The 23,626-nt window shown below is 36.0% G+C and overlaps 1 protein-coding gene across 40 annotated transcripts in view; it reads left to right on the forward strand.

Moving 5' to 3' along the window:
* The window catches only part of Zbtb20 (zinc finger and BTB domain containing 20), a 758,704-nt gene that overhangs the window by 148,142 nt on the left and 586,936 nt on the right, over positions 1-23,626 (forward strand). For all 40 annotated transcript variants that reach the window (XM_030249219.1, XM_030249208.1, XM_011245985.3 and 37 more), the window contains one exon: positions 1,108-1,157. The gene's annotated coding sequence lies outside the window, so the exon portion shown is untranslated. The remainder of the gene's footprint in view (positions 1-1,107; positions 1,158-23,626) is intronic.

Consider the following 23,626-nt stretch of genomic DNA (forward strand, 5'->3'; position numbering starts at 1 on the left):
TTACAACCAAAAATTTCATACAGATAAATAAATAGAATAGAGTAGAATTTCTAAAAGAAACAAAGCAACTATTTGTATGTATCCATTCCTGTCCCAGGGCTTAGGCAGGTTTGCAGTGAAACTCCACCAAACGTGTTACCTTTGCTGCTTATGTTTTTCCACTCGTTTAAATTTTCCTTTCTTTTAATTATCTGTGATTATCCAAACATTTTCATCCCCATTTCCCATTTCAATGATATTTCAATCTTACCTTATATACTAGTTAACTTGCTGTCACTTTTCCATCTGTCATATATTATAAATATTCACCAATTCTGCTTAAACATTAATACACAGGGCATAAAGGATGGTTCAGTTGGTAAAGTCCTCGATGTATAAGTGGAGGGACCAGAGTTTGTTCTATAGAATAAATGTAAAAATCCAGATGTGGCATAACCTTGTAATTGCAGTGTTGGGATGCAAAGGCAAGAATGTCATTGGTACCTTGCTGGCCAGCCATGCTATACTAATTGGTGAGCTTTAGGTCAATAAGGAGACCTTGTCTCAGAGAAGAATGGCATTAGAGTCATCATAGAGAATTCAAAGAAAATTTAGAAGGGTCGTTTTTCAAGGACATAATTTTAATTAGAGAATGGCTTGTGGCTAAATTTTCTTATTATGGAACATAGCATATTGTTTTCAAAAGCCCCTCAGCATCCTGCACAGAAATGGTGGCATTTCTGAGGATGATAGCAAAGGTTGTTCTCTTGCCTACAGACAGATGTGTTCATATGTGCACATATGAAGACACACCTGCACACACATCCAAATATTAAGTTCTAAAACTCATTGTTAATATGATTGAAGGAAGTCTCTATTGATACTCTGCCCCTGTCCTTCCAGATGTGTGCACACATTGCATCGAATGTGGTATGTTTAGCTGAGGATCTGTACTGGATGTTTTCAGTTCTTGTAATGATTATGTTTCCTTATTTTTTTAAAACTGGAACTGTTAGAATTCATGAAGTCACCTACATTCTTCTCAAAGCTAATCATGAAGATGTTAATGTAAATGCAAATGGTTTCTTGAATGACTCCTAATTTTAAATGTTTTTTTTTTGTTTGTAGATAACTGAATGGAGTGTTTGAATTGCGCTTTGCGACTCTGAAGGCTGAAGGTAACGGCCAGTGACGGTTTCCATGGGTTTTGTCTTCGTGGACATGCTTTATTATTTTCAAGGCCATGGATTTACTACTGAAACTTTTTCTTGATTGCCCTTTAACAATCTCTTCCTCAAAATAATATATAATTATAAGTAAAACAAAAACCCCTTGTCATTTTATAATATTTAGTTCTACTTGTTGATGTTATACTTTCTTCTACATAGAAATGTTTTATGCTTCTCATTTTTATTAGTTTGAATTCTTCTTATTGTAAGCCTTGCCCTTTCTCTAAGTAGGCATATTGACTCAAAATTGGAAAGTAAGAATATATTTGTGCTCAGGAATAGCTTTACAACTTATGATAGGAGAGAGATAAAAGTGCTTTCTGTGGAAACATCCAGACTGTTCAGATGACGTTTAATAGCTTCAGATACACAAGTCCAGAATTGCAGGCAAGAGGTTAACAATAGACTTGTGTTGCTGCATTGTGTATAAAGAGCTCATAGGACTTGAGAGAGCCTTCTTAGACAAGAGGGGGCTGTAATTACTTTGCTTCTTACATGCATGGTTAGATCTTCCAGAGAGAATAACATGCTAGGGTAATTTATTATAGAGGAGTAAATCACAGATTACATAGGAGGGGGTTGGGATAGTGTGATCCAACCATCAGTTGGTGAATACACACACTTAAGCATGTGTGATAGCTTGTTTTTAATTTCTTTACACCAGTGCACACCTCAAACGTTCCGTTTAGCAGTGGGATATGCAAATTGTTCCAAATGCAGCAGCAGTACTTTCACCTGAATGTCAAAACTGTCAGACAGCTTTAAATCAAATCTTTATAACATTTTAAAAACCAACCAGCCCCAAGATTGAGGCACCAAACTCTGAAAAAAACTTGTCTCCCATACTTCCAAACAGCTCCTGTATGTCAACATAGTAATGTCAGAGTTCTAATTCACCTGCTTTCTAATTTTAACCTTTTAAGGATTTTATTTTATTTGGCTTAATTACGATATTTTCTACAAATTAATGATAAATGCCTTGATTAATAAAACCAAATGTCAGAGAAAATGACAACTTGATGAAAAATTAATACTAGGCAATATTTTAAGGAACAGAGGCACTAAAGATGTATTCTTGAGACTGGTATTTCATCGTCTCTTTCTTGAAGGTAGGTAACCAGAATTTTCTTTGTAGGTTTCCACTACTACATGAATAGGTGCATTAATAATATGATTTCATCTGTTTTTAATGTTAGTTATTATAAATAGAAGTATACTCCTAAGTTATCTCTTTTATTACTGCATCATTCATTTTTATTTTACAGAAACAAAATAATGCATATAGTATGATAGTGATAGAAATAAAATTAGCATATTGAGAATCTAGCTAGTTGTGTGTGTTTGTGTGTGCATATGTTGTCTGTCTGTCTGTCTGTCTGTTTCAGAAAGTCTCATGGTATAAAATTTATTATTTTTCACATTTGTTTAGTTATGACCATTTTGTTCAGTGAATCACCAGTTCAGCTAAACTGGCTGGCTAGAGAGCTGCAGGCCCCATCTGTCCCTGTCTGCCTAGCACTTGGGCTACAGTGCATGCGTCCATGCCTACCTTACATGGCTGCAGGGAATCTGTGCTCTGCTACTTATGATTGCATAACAAACATTTTACCAGCTAAGCCATTTCTCCCGAACACAGGGATTTGGTTTTTAAAGCATTTTCTCAAAGTTTGTTTTTTTATAGAACTTAATAAATGTAAATGGCTCTGACTTGCTTTTTCTTTATAAACTGCTTAGTAGCTTAAAGCTACTAGAATGGTCAATATGATTATTCTTCTTTAGGGATAGTCATAGGATTGAAAGACAAAAATGTGCCACGTAATTTTTATTTGAAAGTTTTTGCTTTATTTACAAAATTTTCATGCTAGTACATATTGCGTGCTGAATATATTACCCACAGCTTTCAAACTGTCCTGCCTTCTCACTTCTTACCTGCTCCATTGGTCCCCTCTGTCTCCCTAGGCAGATGTATGCTCACTTTGTCATATATACATCCTTGATGTTATGTTTCTCTGTAAACTACATGTGAAAGAAGGAATATAAGACAATAAGAAATACATTGTCTGAGACTGACTTTAAAAAAAATGTATTTATTTTATTTATAGGAATACAGGATCCTTTTACAGATGGTTGTGAGCCACCATGTGGTTGCTGGGAATTGAACTCAGGACCTCTGGAAGAGCAGTCAGTGCTCTTAACCCCTGAGCCATCTCTCCAGCCCCCTGAGACAGACTTATTTCACTTAATATTACCATCTCCATTTGCTTTCATGTTCCAACAAACATCAACGTTTTGTACTGTTTCCATGTATTTTTCTATTTTCATAAATTTAGGATTTTATTTTGACCACTTAAATATTTGTTAAGTGTTAAGTAGAAATGGCATTATGCAGCATTAATGCCTGTGCTGTAATTTTATATTGACACTTCACAAATAAAACTGCAAAACAAATAAAGGAGTGCACAGCACCGCTCCTGTGTTGTGTTTGATTGATTGAGTGGGATACAAAGAACCACGTAGTGCAGTGTTGGTGAAACGGGCTCACTTTGGCCATCTGTTCATGGAGAGACATTCTGGTCACACCTATCAACAGAAATTTTTGCCAGCTAAAGTTAGAATCACTTCTATGTACAATAGAGTCTGTACTTTTTTTATTCTGATGTTTTAAGCATCTTGTTCTACATATTAGGGTAAGTAGAGGTAAGCGCTAGTTGGCAATTTGCAAACATGGTGTATACTAGTCCTAAGGGAAAATATTCATCAGTGCAGGTTTCCTGGAATATCTGCATTTGGAAATGGATTGTTTGAATCTTCCCTTTGTTGGCTCCTGATTTTAATGTTTTTATGTAGAGCTTGATTCCAGGCATCTTGTCTGTACTGCCAAAGCTGTTTGACAGTAGAGGCCACCAATGATACTGCCCTCAGTGTTACATCCTGCCATGTCTAACAGCTCTGTCACCTAGTTAGTCACTTCTGTGTAACTCTCTGAACCATCTACTTTCCCAAGGAGGTGTTTGTTCCATTGCAGCACAAGGCTCCTATTAAGTGTATCTCTATACCTGCATTTATCTGTAAGCAAAATTGTAATTTCATATATCATTAACTAACAGATGCCCCAATTCTTTGACAGTTCTTAATTTATATATTAAGAATGTGTCTTTTCTATATGCTATTTTTCTTTAGTCAGTTTATTTCTGCATAAGAAACAGCTCTCTGTGTTTCTTAGTTATAGGATTTGATAAGGAATTATGAAATACTTCACAATGTGTATGGTTGTGTTTTTAAGTGAGATCCTAGCTGTCTTAGTTTTTTACTATAAGAAATGGTTATCTTCCCCCACAGTATCTGTAAACAAGTGAGCAAAACTGCAATTCAGAATAAGTTCTAAAAGTCTTTCCTTGGTGTCACATATGAGCTTAGAGGGGAAGGCTGACTGGCTGAGCCTACATAAACTTAAACTTAGTCAGTGAGTTGGGTCATGATGCTATAAACCTGATGCTTGAATGAACGCAAAACAATTAGCTGAAAACTTGTGAACATCCTGAACCATATGGAAAATTTAAAGGAGTTGTTCTCATCTAAATAAAATATGTACAAAAAGTACAAAAAATATGCCACAAATAAATCTTACAATGGGCCAACACTATATAAATTCTCAGTTTTGAAATCTCACAAGGTTCTCTTATAAATGTCTTTTTAGCACCCTTTGAAATGATATTTTCTATCTTAGCCTATATTGTATTCTGTAAAATCAGATTATTTAGAACTTTTGTATGAAAAGATAAATATGGCTTATGAAGTTGTATTTTTATAGGTACTAGTTAGAATAATCAGGCTTTAGAAGTTGGGGCCACCCATCTTATTTGTCTACTTCAGAAACTTCTTTTTATAAACTGAATGAAATATGTTCAGTAAGTACAATTTTAACTTAGTCTTTGATTTTGGTTTTGAGACAGTCTTATTGGTTTCCATCCTTCTTTATACCGTGAGTGCTGGGATTATAGTCACAGGCCATTCCAGAGCCTTGAGTCATACTGTTAGGTAAGGAAAGAACAGATAGCAAGAAAACACATGCCATTCCCCCTCCCCAAATTCTGCATTCATCTTCTTCCCTTAGCTATCTAACATCTTTCAAAATGTGCTGGTCTCTTTTTGGATTCCTTTAGTGTTGACAAGGTGTTTTTTCAGTCCTCTAATGAAGTGGGAAATAAATTAGCATGCTTCTGGAGGTATTTAGATTACTTACTGTAGTAATGCTCAACATGTCTTTGTAATAGTCTTCAACTCCTACCCACAACTAATTAGTGACTCTCAGAAGGAGAGAGGACCTTGCTCGTGCAGTAGCTCTATATTTACTAGTGATCAAAGGGGTGTTACTAATATACTTGTCAGCAGTAGAAAAGAGTTAAGGAAATAAAGGGCCAGATGGTTGCGCCCAGAACCTATCAAGAGCCCAGTATGTGTGGGCTGGTCCAGCAGAATGACAGGAACATTTTCCAGGCCAAGAGGAACTACAGTTAAGCTTTTACTAATATCAACAAGAATGTTTGTCAAATGTGTTTTTTATGGTACTGTGATTTGCATCTGCAGATCTCATTGGTACGAGTTACTATGAGAGCCACATACTCCTTGCATCAAATTCAAGCAGATTCACAGGACTCAGCAAAGTGCCATGCCATGAGTCATATTAGCATACAAAGTAAGGTAATTACCCTGGAAACATTTTTATAGGTTCAGAAATTACTATTTTTTCTTAAATCTTACAAAATTTTTCTATATTCTCTTTTCGTTTCACCCACCCCCCCTTTCCTTCCCAGCTGGGCTAATCTCTAGATCCTTCTGTTTGTACCTGCTCAGCACTTGGCAATTACACTCAGAAGGAAAGGATCTGCGCAGTTAAAGATATTTTTCATACTCTATTTTAGGTGGATATTTGTTTCTTCCAACAGATTGTGTGACTCGTACCTGATAATATAGTGCCTGCCAAGTGGTGCTAGTTAAGGAAGCAGTGACCATGCCTTAGTGTTTGTGCTGAGTCTTCACACTGAGTAAACTGGAGATCAGGATCAGCATAGCCCTCCTGTGTGTGTCTCTATGCTCATCCTGAGTCTATGCATTGTACATACCACTTTATGTCAAGTCACCATTTTATCTTGTCATTATATCATGTTCATATTATAAATACTTCTGAAAACCCCTAAACCTCCTGAGTTGCGACGATAGGTATTCAGATCAGTGCTGTTGAGTAGGTAAGATAAAATAAAATAAAATATGGATTTTGAGGCATTTTCTTCTTAAAGTCACACCCACAATGTGTGAGTAGATTAGCTAACTTTAGGCCCCTCCCCTTCTTTCCCTCCCTCTTTTCTTTCCATTCTTTCAACATTTCCTGAGTGTTAGATCCATGTCAGACATTTTACAGATGTTAAATATACTATTGAACAAAAGAGCCATAAGGACATTATCATCTAAAAGGGTAATATACTAAGACATAAATAGCAATTACAAATATAGATATTTAATGAAATCATTCTTTCTGCTTGTCTCTACTCTGTCATGGTTTTAGAAAGTGAACGTGCAGTGTATTATTCCTGTAGCCTGCATTTTAAAGAGTGGATTACATCTAGATTGAAATTACAGGAAAACCATATTCTTTTCAACTTACATAAGGGTGCAGGTGTCTTTGGTGCAAATGTAGATGAAGCAGTATTTTACTCCAGGAGGAGCTATAAGAAAAAGATGTTTTGCTGGGCAGTAGTGGTGCACACCTTTAATCTCAGTACTTAGGAGGCAGAGGTAGACAGATCTCTGAGTTGAAGGGCAGCTTGATCTACAGAGTGAGTTCAAGGACAGTCTTGACTATACAGAGGATCCTTGTCTCAAAAGCCAGAAACTAAACATCAAAAACTACATAAAAAGAAAACAAACAAAGCAAAAAACCCACCACCAACAAAACAAACAAACAAACAAACAAACAGAAAAGAGAGGAAAGGAAAAGAAGAGAGAGAGAAAGATAGAAAGAAAGGAAAGGAAAGGAAAAGGAAAGGAAAGGAAAGGAAAGGAAAGGAAAGGAAAGGAAAGAAAAGAAAAGAAAAGAAAAGAAAAGAAAAGAAAAGAAAAGAAAAAAGAAATCAGAGCTGTTTCTATTATCTGATACAAACAACCTTCATGGGTAATTTCAATCCTCAGAGCTTGTAAAGGAAATTCTAGATTTTTAAAAAAATTACTAAAAGTTACTTCTTTCAAATAACTTTTGTTAGTGGCATATTATTTACCTTTGAGTCAGGTTTTGGCAATGGTAAGGAAAGACTAGGGAATGGATGTGTCTGTAGTTTTCTCTCATCAGTCCTGTGCCTGTAACAGTTTTGTGTTGTGATCAGAGTCTTCATTATGCTTCCTATTGGTCGTGCACACCACTTGGCCCTGCAGCCTGCATTCTCATTCAAAGCCATTCCAAAGCTGGACTTCAGCCTTGTTCAGTAAAAAGAGGCCATTTCCCCCATCAGCTGTCCACTTGGACATACATTCTTTATCCTCTTAAAGTGTTTTGTATGCATCCAGTGTTTACTAGATGGATTTGTCAAATTGCTCATAGATAATCAGTTTTTTAAAGTTATAATTTGAGCTGTGACCTCTCAAACTCTGAATTATAAGGTTTGACCCTTTGATTCACATTTTGACATAACAGCCATTAATTATAGTTTTTAAAGGACATTTATTTCAGTTATAATTTGTGCTATGAAAACACTTTAAGTGTTTTTCCTTTAACTTTCAGGAATAACTGCCCAAATATAAATGCATATGTTTCAACAGATCTGTAACTATATGTAGTGTGTATATTTTATTATAATGAGTCACTGAAGTAAACATGAATATTTTGATGATGTATATTTGTGTGTTTTATACCAATTCATTGTGATATATTCCCCAGGATAGTTTTGTGTTGTCATCCATTAATTATCAATGGGATCATCTTCATTTTATATAATTCTGCTGTGATTAACTATGACCATCAAGATAAAAATAAACATTCAAACAAAACAAAACAAAACCTTATCAGTGAAATCTAGGTATGTCATTAAAGAAACTTTGAATATTCTACAGACCATTTGAAGTAGTATGGTATAGGCAAATGTAAGTGTTTAGGTGGTTTTTACAAATATCCATGGCTGAGATACTGAGAGAGAAGGACATGGCAGAGCTATCAGTGTAGGTGAGCTTGGGAACATGTAGGCTTGCAAACACCAATAGCATCTATATTTTTAATGGAGGAATTAAATAATAGTTCATTTTAATTGGATAAAAAGACATTTATATAGCTAACAATTATAACATAATTCTCTGTTACTAGTTAATTAGTACTATTTCAAATATTTGTTTTTAAATCAGGGTTTCTCGTTTTGTACTAAACATACTTTAGAGAAATGAATACTTTCTGAATCTGAATAGTCTTCCAAAAGACACATAGTCAACAGTTTGTAGTTTAAATATATCTGAAATAGTTAGCTTGGTTTTGTGTAAATTATTCACTGCTGTTGTGTTCATGTCTACCATGAGGTCTTATGGGAAGTGTCTGGTCTCTCATGTACTGGATAGTGTGCCTCATAAAAGACCCTCTGTGCTTGACTATGGTACTCCAAGATGGATTGTTTCTTAACATTATAGAAATATGTTCATTTTAATTCCAAGAATATGTTACTGTCTTAGTTGACTCTAGAGATTCAGGCGACTTCTTCCATTAACAGACTGACATGATTTGAGAGTGACTTGTTGACAGCTATGTGGGAACGTTTGTTTATTTAGTATGTGTATTTTGTACTTCCTATCTGGAAATAGCATTATACTTAGAGTTTAAATTGAGTTTTAGCTTTGGTTCAACTGCTTCTTGTTACCAGGGTAAGTGACTTACTTCTCTGCACTAATCTCAAAGGAAAATGAAGAACGAGATCTCTGTTATAGTTAGGATTAGAGATATTATTAATAAATATATTGAATTTAATGCATGACACATAGAATGCTACCAGTAACTAATAATGACTTAAATTGGAAGACTGTTCCCAGATTTTTCAATCAGTAAGGCATTTCCTTTTAATAATTTCTATTTTCTGTTACATTTACTTCACTCTTCACTTTTTATCTCCGTGTTTCTTTTTCCTGTGACTTTCCATTTTCTTCATGTTTCCGTTTACACATGGAGAGCTCCTCTCACGCAGAGAGCATTTGAAATAAGAGAGTTATTCTCCAACACACGTGAGAGCACTGCAGCAAAGGAGTGATTGATAATCCACAAAGAGGAGGATATTTTATCATAGGATGTGTGTTTATTATTTTTTTTCTGAAGTACAAAAAAAAAAAAAACCCAGAACTTATCAGTAGAAAGTAGACTTCTCTGATTAAGTAAATGATTTAGAGTACAGTATTTACCTCTAAAACCTAGTAGTTGGTGGGTTTTTCCCCTGCTTAGTTTCTAAAAGAGAAAGTAACAGCAATGAGAATAGAGGCAACCCTTAAAACAGTAGATTTATATAAGGATTAATATCCAATGAGCATAAGGCACTTAATGTACGTGAACAATGGGAACAGGAACTGCGTACTTTTTTCTTGGGAGCGAACAGAAATAGCCAAGAAATAAATGAAAGAATGTCAAACATCAATAATAATCCTAAAAACAAATTAAAATCAAGACTGTAGTAAGCTAGGTTTCATACCTTAAAATGACTGTAATTAAAAAGGCAAAGATAACTGCTGCTGACAATGTACGGACAGAGAATTCTTTGTACTTGGTTGGTAGGGATACAGATTAGTAACTATGAAAAACATTTTGCATGCTACTCAAAAATTACTAATAGAATTGTCATATCACCCAGAAATGCTACTAATAGGTATAATTCAGGAGCATGCCTGAATTATACCTATTACATTTCTCCACAGTTCCTTCCAGTGCAATAACCAAGATACAGAAACTACTGAGGCGGTCATCAGTAGATGACACTGGAGTACTCACATTCAGCTTTAGATGTGATGTATGCATGTATGTGTGTATAGATGTGTGTATGTATTGTCTATCTAAAATGGAAACATTATTTAACTCATTATTTATAATTTTTAAACATTAAAACTCAGGGACATTATACTTGAAATAACGTAGGTGAAATAATGTCGGTACACAAAGGTAATCTTCACTGTCTTACTTGTATGTGGAGTCTTAAAGAGCTGCATACAGAGGCATAGTTAAGTGATGGTTGCCAGACTTCACATGATGGTCAACATAATGGTCAAGAACATATAGGTAGGAGGACTAAGTTAATAGGCTCTATTATACATCATGGTGACTGTAAGTAATGTATTTCAAATTTTAACATTGTTAATGAGTTTAAGTCCTTTCATAAAATTGCTGAATATGTGAAGTAATTTATATATTCATAAATGTTTGGACATTATGTTATATATCATACATACACACACCTATACACACACACCCACGTATTCACTTTTAACTTGTTATCAAATAAGTTCAAATTTAGTAGATTAAAGCAAAAAGTAATATCAAGGTATATTCAGGTAGAATTTCCAAAAAAGCAAATGATTTCTGAAATGAATTTTAAACAAATTTTTGTTTCAGCAAACACATGTAGTCTTTGTATGTTTCCACTAACTGCATGGGATCGGACTTCCTTTCATCTGAGGGGCTTCCTTTCATATGACCTCCATCACTGTTATCTATTTAGGAAGTCTTATCTTCATGGTACAAAGCATTTATCTTTTTACCTGAATAAAAGGAGTTCTAGTACAAGATATTGGAAAACTTACGATTTTAACATAGTTGTTAACAGTGGGCACAGGGAAATTCAGTATAATTTTCAGATTTAAGATACCTTGTTCCTTCTTTTTAAGATAACAGTTTACTCTTTCTTATTTCTCACATTACATGAAGGATAATGTTGAAATTGTAATTTGGACTCAATCTCCGTCTTGAGTTCCTAACTTACAGATTTCTTTTTCCTTTTGCCATATTCTCTTCTCTTGGCATATAGTTCTCTCTGTCATTTTACAGCTTGATGTCTTTCAAACACAGACTTTTCCAGTATCTTTTCCTTATCATTCATTGCATCTGGCATGGTCTTCACATGACCAGAGAACAAAACTCCATTTCATTAGTGGAGTCCTTAATTATCCTCTGATGTAGAGGGACTATTTCAGTACTGGTTGAGGGAAGGGGTTGTCTTTTCCATCAATGTCCCTGACACATAAAAGAAGCCAGTAATGTGTTTGCAGACTAGAGTGAACAGAGTTAGAGAAACGGAATTTCCAACTCTACACATGATAAAAAAATCTTTGGAAAAGAGGTTGCTTCAACACATGGTTGAAATACATGGTATTTCCTTTGACTTTCTACTTGATTTCACTTTTGTTTGAGTGTCTGCTCAGATTTGTCTCTTCAGTAATCAAACCAAAGTTTTACCACCTACTCTGCAATGAATCTGGAGGTGATTTTTAAGGCAAAAATGTGTGTGGGCCAAGAAAAAGAATTAAAATATTGCCTTAATCTTAGCATTTACGTGACATTGGGCGAGTGACACAGGACATTTAGAAAAAGTTGGTGCCCTTTAGTTTTATTGTACATACCGCTGATGGCTGTTCTAAGCTTGAAGCACTTTTTATATGTATAGCATTTCTCAGAGGCTGGAATTTAGGCAATAATTAGCCTCGTCAGTGAATCTGTTTGGAAAGCATAAACTGACATTCTCTTCCAAAAGAAAGATGTGGTGGTTTTGAGATTGCAGTCTCCGGTTTAATGGTGTCTCGGCTGCAACAGATGCCTTCCTTGCTTTCTCCTCCAGAAGCTGCTGCAGAGTTTTAAGTGCGGCGCATATAGCACACACAGGCACTGTTAACGAATCAGAATGAGGCCAGGGGAAAGCTCAGCTAGGATGCACACACCTAAATGCAGTTAGTAAACAGAGACACTAACTCTCATTAAGCATAATTAAACCTAATATTGACTGTAAACTGTTACTTACCTTAAACTTCTCTGTAGAGAGAGTGAAAAGGGATTAACCTAGCAGATTGGGACATTAATTACTACCTATTTCACATTAAAGTTACCATCAAGAAGAGCTATATTCATAAATAAAACATAGGAGGGATTGAGAGATGGAAAATATGTAAATTCATTTTATAAAAAGGAAAGAAATCCTATATTAAAAAATAGAAAGAGGGCTGTGAGTGATGCCAGTTTCAGCAAAAGGGACCGCTAGCTAATTACTACAACAAATAGACTCAAATAATCACAGAGGTGTATCTCTGCCTCTGACTGACAGGACCTGCTTCCTAGGAGACTTAGCTCAGCTCAGCATGAGTCTTTTCATGTGCTCCTCCTGCCACTTCTTCAGGACACTGAGGGTTTGAAAGAGTATGAAGGGACTTGGGAGAAATGTTATTTCTTCCCCCTTTGCAGTCATTAATAGCAGCTTATTTATGAAATTTATTATAAAGATTGTAGAAATGTTTGGTTTCTCATCAAGAATTTTTTTTCCCTCCCCGAGTCAAAACGGTCTGGCAACTGGTCTCCTGCTACTATTTAATAATCTCCTTCTTGGGTGCAATCTAAAGAGAATGTTGTGAAGAATATAAAAATGTCAGCTAAATTTAAGACCCACTGTTAAGTTTTATATTGTGCTGTAGCCTCTAGGGGGACAGATTTAAAAGAGAAGAATTTAAAGAGAAAGCAAAGTGTGGACAATACCGACGTCTACTAGACTTAGGATATGTTTTTTCTGAATCCATCAGATTGTTTGGACTGCTTTCTCTGGCCTGTTTTCCATTTTCATTCCACTCAGTGCATTGCACTGGGGATGGGCATTCGCATTGCTTCACCAGGGTGGGTGCTCTGTTCTGTAACGGATTCCCCATTCCCTTTGGGTTTATGGTACTATCCAACCATAGCTTAGATTTAACTTGCTGGGCTCCTAAGTTTTGGAGCTGTCGTGCTCCTCCTTTTCTTTCAAATTCTCATAGGCAAGCACCAGTGTAAAATAGCAGTTGTGACTGTGAAAAACAGCCTATGAATTCAGCCTGAAGCACGTAGTTTTTTAAAATGGATCAAGAGTTCAATTTAAAATAAAACTCCTAATTTTTTTCTAGTGAATTTAAAGTTAGTTTCCCAGGGTTATGTGTTTAACTAATGCAACAAAAATAATTAATGGACAAAAAAAGTCTATCCTTCATTTCACCCATTGAACAAAACCCCAGCGACTGATTGGGTGACGGAGGATGAACAAAACCAGTGAGAGTAGAAAGTACCTCTATCCTCTGCTCCTGTAACAATAGTGACATTACGAAATAACCATAACAATGGCATTCATATTAATCAGACATATTTATACAGAATTAGTGTTGGCTTCTGCTCTATATTACCTTTAGTTTTACATGAACTTTTATTATCTGTGCATATCAAAAGAGACATGGTGAATGAACAAAGAGGCCCTGTTATGAGACGAGTATTATTTGACATTTTGGGAAGCTCTTATTATAGGGTTTCCTCTTACGTGAGAACAACGGGAAGGTTGTCATAGTTGCTCTATTAGAGACACTCTGGAATTCTAAAACAGAAATGGAGCCCATTTTTTTCCTTGAAGAAAATTAATCAATTAGAAGAATTGGAATGATCCAAGACTTCTCATGGAGGTTGGCTGCCCTGACCTAGTTTGAGCTTGTGAAACCCTGACCTTTCACGGAATTTCTTGGTATCATGGTTTTTCCTTTGTGTTACAAAGCTTGTGAGTTAGTAGTTCTCTTATTTTTTCCCAAAGATTAAATATATTTCTAGACTTAATGGAAATATTTAATTATAACAAAATGCAGACATTTTTACAAAGCCTTTGATTCCCCTGCAAACCAGATGCATTTGTTTTATTTGTGCATTTACTGTGCTAAAAGAGAACAGTTCCAAGTGAGTTCTTTTCAGGCCATCTTCCTTGGCGTCTCACAATTCTGACTGCAAATTATGTTAAAAAGAAAAATTCAACCTGGATATTATTGACCTTTATATTAAAACCACTGAGCATATATTTTCACTTTGACTGGTTACCACAGGTTTATTTTGTCTGCAGCCTGGGTTAAGATTTTAAGTCCAAAGAATAAAGGTAACACTGTTGAAAGGAAACTAGAGGAGTCACTACGGCTGAAAACTTCTGCTGCCCGTAGAGCTGCCCAGAGATTCTTCAAGTGGAGGTAGTAGAGATCATTGCTACCCACTGTCATGGATTTAATGCTAACCTCCCACCAATGCAACAGTTTGACCAGTAGGTAATTTAGCTGCTTTTAACCATAGAATTACAATAAGGTATTTATAATTATTAGGATTTATTTTTTGCTCCCTTTCTGTTTTCCTAAGTTTTATGCTAACAGACACTGAGTTTGATGGTGAAGTAAAAACAAACAGTTACTTATCCCTGCAAAAATGTCTGCCAGGATTGGCATTTAAGCACATAAAAGCAACCTAGATTTCCAAATATCACACACACACACACACACACACACACACACACACACACACACACACACACACACACAGAGAGAGAGAGAGAGAGAGAGAGAGACACTAAAATATAAATAAAGAATAAAACATGTTAAAACTCTTAATAAGCCACTCAGCTAGAAGAGTAGTTGGAAAAACAGATCTCACCGATAATTTTTTTGATATTTTTATTGGATATTTTATTTATTTACATTTCAAATGTTACCCCTTTCCCGGTTTTCCCTCTGGAAAACCCCTAACCTATATGCCCTCCCCTGCTTCTATTAAGGTGCTCCCCCACCCACCTACCCACTCCTGCCTCCCTGCCCTGATATTCTCCTACACTGGTGCATCAAGCCTTCCCAGGACAAGGGTCTCTCCTCCCATTGATGTCCAACAAGGCCATCCTCTGCTCCATATGTGGCTGGTCACTCTATGGTTGGTGGTTTAGTCCCTGGGAGCTTTAGGGGAGTCTGGTTGGTTGGTATAGTTGTTCTTCCTATGGCGTTGCAAACCCCTTTAGCTCCTTTAGTCCTTTCTCTAGCTCCTCCATTGGGGACCCAGTGCTTAGTCCAGTGGTTGGCTGTGAGCATCCACCACTGTATTTGTCAGGCTCTGGCAGAGCCTCTCAGGAGATAGCTATATTAGGCTTCTGTCAGGATGCACTTCTTGGCATCTGCAATAGTGTCTGGGCTTGGTGACTGTACATGGGATGGATTGGGTGGGGCAGTCTCTGGATGGACTTTCTTTCAGTCTCTGCTTCACACTTTGTCTCCATATTTGCTCCAGTGGGTATTTTGTTCCCCCTTCTAAGAAGGTACAAAAGCATCTACACTTTGGTCTTCCTTCTTGAGCTTCATGTGGTCTGTGAATTATATCTGGGCTAATATCCAATTATCAATGAGTGCATATCATATATCTTCTTTGTGACTGGATTATCTCACTCGGGATGGTATTTTCTAGTTCCATCTTTTTAACTAAGAATTTCATGAAGTCATTGTTTTTAATAGCTGAGTAGTAGTCCATTGTGTAAATGTACCACATTTTTTGTATTCATTCCTCTGTTGAATGACATCTGGGTTGTTTCCAACTCCTGGCTATTATAAATGAGGCTGCTATGAACATAGTAGAGCATGTGTCCTTGTTATATGCTGGAGCCTCTTTTGGGTATATGCCCAGGAGTGGTAGAGCTCGGTCCTCAGGTAATACTATGTCCAATATTCTGAGGAACTGCCAAACTGATTTCCAGAGTGGTTTGTACCAGCTTGCAGTGGAGGAGTGTTCCTCTCTTTCCACATCCTCACTAGCATCTGCTGTCACCTGGGTTTTTGATCTTAGCCATTCGGACTGGTGTTTGGTAGAATCTCAGGGTCATGTTGACTTGCATTTCCCTGAGGACTGAGGATGTTGAACATTTCTTTAGGTGTTTCATGGTCATTCAGTAGTCCTCAGCTTAGAATTCTTTGTTTAGCTCTGTATTCCCTTTTTAAAATAGGGTTATTGGTTCTCTGGAGTCTAATTTCTTGATTTCTATGTATATATTGGGTATTAGCCCTTTATTGGATATAGGATTGGTAAAGATCTTTTCCCAATCTGTTGGTTGTCATTTTGTCCTGTTGATAGTGTCCTTTGGATTACAGAAGTTTTTCAATTTTCAAATCCATTTGTCGTTTCTTGATTTTAGAGCATAAGGTATTGGTTTTCTGTTCAAGAACACTTCCCCTGTGCCCATGTGTTTGAGGCTCTTCTTTACTTTTTCTTCTGTTAGTTTTAGTGTCTCTGATTTTATGTCGAAGTCCTTGATCCACTTTAACCTGAGCTTTGTACAAGGAGATAAGAATAGATCAATTTGCATTCTTCTACATGCTGACTGCCAGTTGAACCAGCACCATTTGTTGAAAATGCTGTCTTTTTTCTACTAGATGGATGTAGCTCCTTAGTCGGGGATCAAGTGACCATAGATGTGTGGGTTCATTTCTGGATCTTCAATTATGTTTCATTGCTCTCCCTGACTGTCTCTGTTCTAATACCATACAGTTTTTAATCACCTTTGCTTGGTAATACAGCTTGAGGTCTGGGATGGTGATTCACATGAGATATCTTTCCATCTTCTAAAATCTTCTTCAGTTTTTTTCTTCAGAGACGTGAAGTTCTTGACATACAGATCTTTCACTTGCTTGGTTAGAGTCACAATAAGGTATTTTATATTATTTGTGACTATTTTAAAGGGTATCATTTCCCTAATTTCTTTCTCAGCCTCTTTATCCTCTGAGTAGAGGAAGGCTACTGATTTGTTTGAGTTAAGAGAGTGGGCAGCCTTGTCTAATCCCTGATTTTAGTGGGGTTCCTTCAAGTTTCTCTCCATTTACTTTGATGTTGGCTACTGGTTTGCTGTATATTGCTTTTACTATGTTTAGGTATGGGCCTTGAATTCCTGATCTTTCCAAGACTTTTATCATGAAGGGGTGTTGGATTTTGTCAAGTGCTTTCTCAGCATCTAATGAAATGATGATGTGTTTTTTCCTTTGAGTTTGTTTATATAGTGGATTACATTGATGGATTTCCATATACTGAATCATCCCTGCATCCCTGGGATGAAGCCTACTTGATCATGATGGATAATCATTTTGATGTGTTCTTGAATTTAGTTGGCAAGAATTTTATTGAGTACTTTTGCATTAGTGTTCATAAGGGAAATTGGTCTGAAGTTCTCATTCTTTGTTGGGTCCTTATGTGGTTTAGGTATAAGTATAATTGTGGCTTCATAAAACGAATTGGGTAGTGTTCCTTCTATTTCTATTCTGTGGAATAGTTTGAAGAGTATTGGTATTAGGCCTTCTTTGAAGGTCTGATAGAATTCTGCACTAAACCCATCTGGTCCTGGGCTTTTTTTTGGTTGTGAGATTTTAATGTCTGCTGCTATTTCTTTAGGGGTTATGAGAATATTTAGATGGTTTATCTGATCCTGATTGAACTCCGGTACTTGGTATCTGTCTAGAAAATTGTCCATTTCATCCATATTTTTGAGTTTTGTTGAGTAAAGGCTTTTGTAGTAGGATCTGATGATTTTTTAAAAAAATTCCTCACTTTCTGTTGTTATCTCTCCCTTTTCATTTCTGATTTTGTTAATTTGGAAACTGTCTCTGTGCAATATTTAAATTGAAATTTTTAAAAACTTGTTTAATTTTGAAGAAAATATATTTCCTAGTATGGTTTCTGTTTTAATTGGATATTAAGCAGGCAAAATAATTTTTCTAGTGGCTATACTGTACATGGACACTTACGCTCGACTTAAACATATATGTAAGATGCTCCTGATTTGGAGGCTGAGTTTCCTTGCCTTACATTTCTGTGTCTTTCACTTGGAAGACATCAAGGCAACAGGCATCTGAGAGGAGACTTCATTTCTTCTACCTCTTCATTGTCATTGCTCCTTAGATGGCTTACAGCTAAAGTACAGTCAGGTCTTCAGAGCTGCTTAAAATTTCTTTAAGTTTTTCTCGTCCCCGAATCCAGATTTTGAATTGTTAGATCTGATATGTTGCATTTATATTTTGTATCCTTCTTAGGGCTTCTGAATTCATATTGGTTTTAGTAGATTCTTGGTAAATGTAGACAAGCTGAAATCATTGAGGAATATCTGCACATTTAAAAATAGTTTAGTGAGCTTCTTATATCAGAATGGGACAGTTTTTAACTTTCAGGGAAATTAATAAATGTACCTGCATCATGCAAATGACTATTTTCCCTTAGTATCTACTCTCAACTAATTTAAGGGTACTCATATTGTATGTTTAATGCCATGTTTTCATAACATATCCATCCTTTAATTTACTTAAAACTACTTATTTGTGTTTATTATTTGTGTATACATGCACCCACACAGACATAAAAATATTGAGTTGTCATGGGCTTTGGTCATCTTAATAAAGGACTGAAAGAAGATACTATGGCAATGTGAATTTTCTGTGATTGATTAAGGAGCTAATTATAAGATAACTTAATCATGGAGATTGAAGGTAGTAAATAGGTGGAGTGGGTGGAAATGGTTGCAATGGGAAGGAAGATTCTAGAATAATGCATACACATGAACTGTGAGAGAAATGATGTAAGAATGTCTAGATTTTCCAGAAGTGTTATATATATGCAGTTCATTATTAACCTGAATGCATATATGAGAAGGGAAGAATAAAAGATAATAATCATATGCTGTTGTGTTTTATTCAGTTGGGTTTGTTGTGTTTTTATTCACTAGAGAATGAATTTAAGATTGTACAATCAGTACTTTGGAGATATGATCTGTCTTCCCTAATGGCCAAATAGGTGTAAGAGGCAGTGACAGATTCATGACCAACTCATCTTCTTAACAATAGTGAGACTACTGAGCTCTACGGAAATAGAAAGTGTTGGCCTACTGCCCTCTATATCTGTCATTTTTCATATGTTCTAATTTCTTCAAAGAGGTATTTATACCTTCTGTTTCTGTTTTCTGAATTATGCCTTAATTCATCTCTGCTATATCAAGGACCTCTCTCAGGCCCCCAAACTATCATTCCTTTGCTTTCATTGAACCTTTGGTTGATTAACAAATCTAAATGCTTTCTTCCATTATTTTGTCAAATCTTTTTCTGATTCACCACTTTGTCTTCCCCTCAAGTGACTATCACTTTCAAACATGACTGATTCCTTCTAAAAACTAACCTTAACTTTATTGTGAGGGATTAAAAAATGTGTACTAAGTGAATGTCTATATTCCAGTCAGATCATATTGTAATCCAGAGCATGTCTGTATTCTGGGCAGATAATATATATCTAGAATGTCTTTAGACATTTAGCAGCCATGTTGCCAGATTAAAATTCCTCAATATAAGTCTTTTAAAATTTCCTGTAGATGTCTAATTTCTAAAAATGTTGCCTCTCAGCACTCATCTCAGAAGCTTCCATTTGCAGATCAACACAGAGACGGGCTACTGGCCAAAATTCAGAGAATAGAGACTAAAAAATGCTCATCCCTAAGGGGAACTTATATACCTTCATCCTACCATAAAGGAGCTTCCATGCCACCTCGCAATCCTCCAGTCTCCACCCAAAGACTGGAATCATTACAAATGTGGGACACAAAAGTGTTTAAGAGCCAGGGCAGTGGACAGCTACAAGGAAACCATGTCTTTTGAACATAGCAGGGAGCTGCATTTATGATCTCATAAAAGTTGTGACAGTATGCACAGAATCCATGAAGGCCCATGACACTCTAAAATCTCAACATGGAGAGGTTAGCTTGGCATACAGTCCTACCCTAGTGTGAGCAATTGGTAATGGTTAGCTTCTGGAAGAATGACAAACTTGTTTCTGAGTGTAGTCCCTGGTTAAATTGACCATGTTCCAGTGGAAGACCACACACCTAGAAATATTTGGACAGCACAAGCCGATTTGAAGGATTTAAACAATGTATAAGAATAGTATTAAAAGTTGTGTGAGTAGGGATGTATGGGTAGATTGGGGGTTGTGGTATGGTGAGTATGAGCAAAACACCTAGTAAAAAAACTCCCGAAGAAGTAATGAAAGTTACACAGTTACACATACAAATATATTGTCTGTCTGTCTGTCTGTCTGTCTGTCTGTCTGTCTGTCTGTCAGTCAGTCTGTCTGTCTTTATATGATGTTTTTAGGGTTTATATACATATGAATTTATCTATCATGCCCCAAATCTCTAACTTTGAGAAAGGCCTATGATAATTTACCTACTTTTGGGTTTTTTTTTTTGTTTTGTTTTTGTTTTGTTTTGTTTTTTGAGACAGGGTTTCTCTGTATAGCCCTGGCTGTCCTGGAACTCACTTTGTAGACCAGGCTGGCCTCGAACTCAGAAATCCACCTGCCTCTGCCTCCTGAGTGCTGGGATTAAAGGCGTGCGCCACCATGCCTAGCTAATTTACCTACTCAATGTATTTTTTGACACACATTGATAATACCAGTCTAATTAATACTTGCATTTTATTAAAATGTATTAAATAGTAGTATCATTCAGTTTGGTATTCATGAGATACACAAAGATAAAATTTGCATTTCTTTATACCATGCTACCCTACCCTCCTCATACCCTTCCCAATATTGAATTTGTCTTTTCTTAAAAATATATATTCTACATGTGAAACACTACATCTGGTACTTGTCTTTCTGTTTGGCTTGCTTCACTTAAAATAATATACTGTCATTCATCTGGTTTGGCTTCAAACACAAGGCAGGATTTGATTTCTTTCTTATGGCAAATGATACTTCATTTGCACTAGTACTTCTTTACCTTGGTTTGGTCTCTGTGGCATTAACTGATACCTCCCTGAAGCAGATTTTTTTATAAATACCTTAATCTACATGTGCCCTTTTTTAAAACTCATATTAAAGTGTCATGCTTCCTCATGAGTAATGACAACACCAATTAGCAATACTCTACCCCTAGATGAAGAACTACTGGCAATTAATAGTTGCTGTGAGAATCAGTCTTTTTCATTGACGAACTCCCATTAGGTTATATAATCCCAAGAGCTAAACCCTAAGGGCATATGAGCAAAAGTAAATGAAAATGTGTGTGTGTGTGTGTGTGTGTGTGTGTGTGTGTGTGTGTGTGTGTGTGTGTGTTTATGTGTGTGTACTTTTGCTTTGTTACAGTTTGTTGTTTTATGGATTTTTTTGTTTGTTTGTTTTTTCTTGAATATGGTTTTATTTTTGTTTTCTTCGCTTGGGGATTTTTTTTTGTATTGATTTTTCTTTTTTATTTTTTGAGAAATAGTTTAAAGTTGGGTGGGTAGGAAGGAAAAGGATCTGGAAGGACAGGGCAGGAAGGAATATCATCAAAATGTATTTGAATTTGAAAATTGTTCTAAATAATGAAAAATATAATAATAAACACTGCAAATAAATAAATAAATAAATAAATAAATAAATAAATAAATAAATAAATCGTTTCATCTCTGAGTTGAAAAATAAAAGAAAAAGTGAATTAATGTTAAAATAATATATATATATAGCTTCTTACCTGCCATATTGTGGATCTGATTTCATAAAATTCTGGTTATTATGTATAGAATATGTTCACTTATTAAAATACAACTTTCTAATTTTAGATTATTTTCCCAGATAAAAGTCACCTATGTTTTTATATAGGGACCAGCAGTGCCTCAGCACTGGACAGCTTCACTTTCCCAGTGCTCTCTGCCTCTGCTGCTCTAGGCTTTTGCACAGCATTAACCTTTGCTCCTGCCAAACTCTGCTTTCCCCTGGTAACATTTCACTAACTATTCTCAGAGTTACCTAAAATCTATTAACATAAGTGGTGTCCTGGTTCACAAGTGGCCATATGCCTTTTTTATAACTACATGTTTAGCTTATCCAAATCCTCACTGATTTCCTATCTACTGTTTCTATTATGTGAAAGAATCATTACCTGTCATCAACTTTAATGATAGATTTTGTGATTTTTTTTCTATTTGTACTTCATGTGTTTTGAAACTATTGTTAAGGGCATAGTCATATAGATATGTTATTTCATATTTCCCATTTAACCCTGAATAAGTATAAAATGATTCATATAGTATCTTTTATATCTGGTGGTAGTTCACTTTGAAATCTGTTTTTGTCAAAAGTTAACACAGCATATCATCTTCAATTAGAATTTTCTTGGAGCATTTCTGCTTCTAGATCTGTGACTTCTGCCAATTCAACTGCCCAGAGATCTGTCAACAATAACAAAAGTATTGTAGCTGAACAGGACATATAAAGTCAGTTTCTAAACATAATCTCTTAAACGATAGGCTGTAACAGTTGTTCACAAACCTTTAAGTTGTATTACGTATTACAAGTAATGTAGTGACCATCTGATGTATATGGACTATGTGAGTACTCTGTGTCATTTTATATAAGACTCTTGAGATTCTCTGAATTTTAGCTTGTCAGGGTCTAGCCTTCTTCTGTCTACAACTACCTTCCAGGGGTGTCTGTCATGTTGAGGATCTTACAGGTTGGGTTTAACAATCTGGCTTATAATTGTTCTCTTATGTCAGGACCCTAGAGTAGGTTTGTTTTAAATAATAGAAGCCATTTTAAGGAAATACCTGGCACTGCCCACAGCAGTGTAGAATGGCAGAATGGGATTCTTCTTGCTTTCAGCTCCTCTACCAGAGAATTCATTGTTTCATTAAAACCGGCTAATGAATTTGAGGCTTCTGAGGACTGGGAGGCTGAGGTAAGAGACTGTGGCTTTCTTGTTGCCTGTGTTCTTGGCTTGTTTACCTGTTGGACTAGGCTGAGCTCCTTCCCTCCCCTGACCTGGAGCCAGGAGGCTAAAGGCATGTTTGGTTTGGCTTCTTGTGGTGCGCCAGCAGCTTCCCTGGCGCTTCTCAGGTGCTCTGTCACAGCATTGTGATTTCTGAATGTCTTCCCTTTGGGTTGGAGTAGAATCAGTTCTTGGGCTAAGTGTTCTTGACAGTCACACCTTGGCAGCTTCTCATCCTCCATCTTAAAGAGAAGCCTCTTTGTTCACACTTCACTGTTTGTTGTATTTGAACTATTCCTAGTATTCTACATACATTTAGCTATTATGCTGTTTACTGATGTTTTAGTATGGTTTTCTTAGGGATTCCGCTGAAATGTGTTTCATACATATCTAAAGTCTTATAGCCCTCTCAGAATGCATGTTTCGTCACCTTTAATAGACCATGTGCATTTCCAGCATTTGCATCCTTCTGCTTCCTGTTCTGCAGTATACTTTCCATATATATATATATGTGTGTGTGTGTGTGTGTGTGTGTGTGTGTGTGTGTGTGTTTGTCTATATATATTGACAATCACATAAGATAATGTGATAATTGGACCTTTAATTCGTCAAACATTTCTAAGAAATCAAGACAAG

This window comes from Mus musculus, chromosome 16 (genome assembly GCF_000001635.26).
Source record: "Mus musculus strain C57BL/6J chromosome 16, GRCm38.p6 C57BL/6J".
NCBI classification, from domain to species: Eukaryota; Metazoa; Chordata; class Mammalia; order Rodentia; family Muridae; genus Mus; species Mus musculus.